General features: G+C 35.2%; 1 long non-coding RNA gene across 1 annotated transcript in view; it reads left to right on the plus strand.

Annotated features, from left to right (window-relative positions):
* Nucleotides 1-347: 347 nt before the first annotated feature.
* Nucleotides 348-3,810, plus strand: part of LOC107562622 (uncharacterized) — a 14,070-nt gene continuing 10,607 nt past the window's right edge. The window contains exon 1 of the long non-coding RNA XR_001606007.1: nt 348-431. This is a non-coding gene — a long non-coding RNA (uncharacterized lncRNA). The remainder of the gene's footprint in view (nt 432-3,810) is intronic.

A 3,810-nucleotide genomic window follows, 5' to 3' on the forward strand; every position in this document is an offset into this window, starting at 1 on the left:
AGGTTTCTATATATTTTTATCATGTCTGTGAGGCAATTCGCTGAGTTTAGGTTAATCATTGTGAAGCGCTCCTGTTCAAGACCGAGACGGCAGAAAGCGTTTGTTTTCTGTATTTTATAAAAGCACAACGTTTTGTTGATATTGTGAGGGCACACAAATAAAACTAGCCCCTTTACAGTTTAGAATGATGCATTACTCTTACCTTAATGAGCAAAAATTGCGGTGCATTTTAAGTTGTTTCCACTGTTAGAAAGAAACGCAAGTGATCGCGCTGGCGCCTCCATGTCCTGCAAAGCACGCTTCAGCTTCCACTCTCCGGACAAACGATTGGATATGCGTCTAACAGCGCACATTTATCTAGTTTAAACCTTTAAACTAACATTGTGATATGCTTGAACTGTTGTATGTATAGGTTTTATTTTAGGCGAGTCGTGATGATTTTTAGGAAGGCTAAATTGATCAAACATATAGGCTATGATCAATTCACTGTCCACCACTGGCCGTTAGTTAAAAAAAGAAAAAAAACGTACATTTAACAAACAATAAATGCTCCAAACGTTTTTCTAAATTAACTTTATAAAAAAACGAAACTAAATATAATCACTTTTCAATTACATACAAAACTGAACTATTTTTGCTGTAACAGTAGTATAAGCTTTTGTTGGGAAAAGGGGGAAAAAAAAGACGGTCTAGGGCCTATATTTGAGGTCCGTGCAGGGCTTTAATCCACTTCATCCAAATGCTATTTTGTTCTCAACTGTGAGCATGCTCTTGATATATGTATTTTACTATTTTGTTGAGTTTAAAACGTGAAACTGAACTGAAAATATATTTACATTATACCTTCATATGGCAAACATATTTTAAAATGTATTTTAGGGACAACAATAACAGTATAGCCTACATTTAAGCTAAATGCAAGTGTGGATGGAATAGCCTACTAGAGATCAAAACTTGATTTATATATATTTTTTAATGTTTCATTTTTTATATATATACTGTAATATTGTAGTTTTTTGGAAGATTGTAAAGTATGTTTCTTGCTTATTTTGTATTGAAATTGTTATTTTGAACATGCACCTGGCAAACATGCTAATATGCATCTAGTTTGCATTTGTTATTTATTCTCTGTGGTATCAAATGCTTTTAGCTATCTTTATCACATTCCACCATGAGTCAGTGAGTATTTATTCATGTATTTTTCTTACTCTTAGCCTGTAATGACAATGACAATGGATTTGACTTCACTCAACATGATTAGACTGCAGCAGCAAAAAGTGCAAGTAGCTTGTTTGCGGTAATCTGTCCAGAAACTCCTCAGGGTGTGTTGTTAATTGGTCAGAGTGTGCATTGACTTTCCTCAGGCCTGTGTGATAAGGATGTGGTGTGTGTTGGGGGTTTTGTGTTGATGTGTGACTAATGTTAATGTCTTTTTTAAGATGTTGAGCCCATAAAATGAGTTCTGTCAGAGATAAAGATTTAGATGGTGCAAGCAATTTCCGTAATTCCTCTAATACGAGACCTTGAAGAGAGATGGGAATCAGGTGACCAGATGTCCTCGTTATTTGGTGGCCCTGTCTTTGTGGAGATTTTGCTGGAGATGTTGTGAGATACGGCTTTCTTTTTTACTGTGCACTCAAAAAAAAAAAAAACTCACCAGACACTAACAGAAAAGTGAATCTCATTCTGAAACAAACTGAAATTTTATTCACATTATTCATTAGAAATCATTCAAGATCATTTACTCAGTAGGCTTCTGAACACCAATGCATCATCTTGTACAAGTTTATTTTGTATTTGTGTTTTTGCTGAACTCAGAGAAACATATTTTTAGGAAATTATCCTCTCTGAATGTTATTGTAGAGTTGGGACAGACACACAAAGTAGGCATATTTCCTACAGTTGTCGCTCACATGTGAGTGCACACACACACACACACACACACACACACACACACACACACACACACACACAGATAAGACACTGTCCGGCTCTGCCTCTATATCAACAACAATATTTCTTATGAACTCTGGGCTAGCAGCTCTTCATGAATTTTTATTAAGCAAAACTCTAAGCAGATTGATTTCACACAGGCAGCTTTATTGCATTTTTATTTAATTCTTTTTTCTTCTGATCTCACTCCCTCTCATTTCCCTGCCAGTCCTGGCAGATTTACCTCTCAGGATTTGTGGCACTGAATGGACTCATAGCGATTGTATTTGTGTTTGTGTGTGTGTGTGTGTGTATTTGTGCATGTAGTGATGTTGTTCAAAGGGCTTATAGAGAAGAGAAAAACCTAAAAGAATAGTGAAAAAAAAATCTTAATTTATCATTCAAATGTATATGAAGGAGAAACCACACTGTCTTATACTTTAGGAGCTGGCAGAGGTGTAAAGAGTACCTAAAAACCATACTTGAGTAAAAGTACAGATACCTGAAAATTACTCCATTACAAGTTACAAGTCACCAATTCCAAAACAACTTGAGTCAAAGTCTTAGAGTATCTGATTTTAACAGTACTTAAGTATTTTACTTATACTAAATATAGGCTCAAAGATGCACTAGTCAAAGAGACATGCCAGTCAAAAACTGTAATGTTGTGGAGAAGCTGCGGAAAACAGACAGAGGCAAGGATCTATGTGCTGGTATTTCACGTAAAAACTAGAACAAACAATAAGTAAAAAACCGAAGGGAACAAAGAACAGAATGACTGGCAAACAGACAACCATTACATTCAACAACTCACAAGGAACTAAAGAAACACTAGGGCTATATAAACACACAGGGGCTAACAAGCTTAACAAGATAAGACACACCTGGGGAGACTAATCAAGGGGAACCAATGAACAAACGGACTACAAACTGACTACAAACATTGATTTGTGAGGAGAGCAATCACATTTATTTTCTAAAACCAAAATAAAACTGAACACCTCAAAATTACAAAACAAAAAACAATATCTTTCAAAAAGGTATTTTCAGTATAATGGATGAGTCAAATTAAAAAGCCGAAGCCTTCTTGCAATGGATGTGCTGGTTTGGGCCACATTGCCGGCTGCAGTCATGTCCTCATCTCATAAAACACCTGTGATTCACAAATACTTGCTAAGGAACTTGCATTCACATAAAGTAGCCTTGTTGAAAAGTTTGGGTGAGTAAGGGCAAAACGCACAAGATGCAGTACTTTACAGGTACTTTCAGTGACAGTATCAAGTCTTTTGTAGCAGAAATAAACTGCTGCAGAAAAAGCTAGGTCCATGCAAAATGTAGTGTGTAACTGCAACACTCATTTCAAATGTAGTGGCGTAAAGAGTGCAGATACTCATTCAAAAATGTAGTGAAGTAGAGAGTAAAAGTTGCTAATATCTTTGATACTCAGTATAACTACAAAGTACCCGAAATGATACTCAAGTACAGTAACTAATTACATTTACTCCAATACTTTACACCTCTGGGAGCTGGAAATATTCATTGTTTCTGAATCAGTGGATTTATTTTGAAGTCTGACAAAGATGTGAGTCACAATGATTTTATCCTGGTTGTGAGTTTCAGTGCTGTTGTGAGGTGAGATGTGAAGCAAAGCCTTTTAAAAGTAAATTATTGTAAATTTTTAGTAAATTATAAAAATTCTCTCAGTCTCTTGTGGCCTATTGATTTTATAAAATGGCACAAATGTCCATGTGATTAAAAACACCGATTTTATAAAAATGTCCATGTGATTAAAAACACCAATGTTCAATAGATTTAAAAAATAAAAATAAATAAAAAGGAACCAAGGAACCAAATTTTATAATGACTGCACTATTTTGT

Source organism: Sinocyclocheilus grahami, unplaced genomic scaffold (assembly GCF_001515645.1).
Source record: "Sinocyclocheilus grahami isolate Dianchi unplaced genomic scaffold, SAMN03320097.WGS_v1.1 scaffold830.1, whole genome shotgun sequence".
NCBI classification, from domain to species: Eukaryota; Metazoa; Chordata; class Actinopteri; order Cypriniformes; family Cyprinidae; genus Sinocyclocheilus; species Sinocyclocheilus grahami.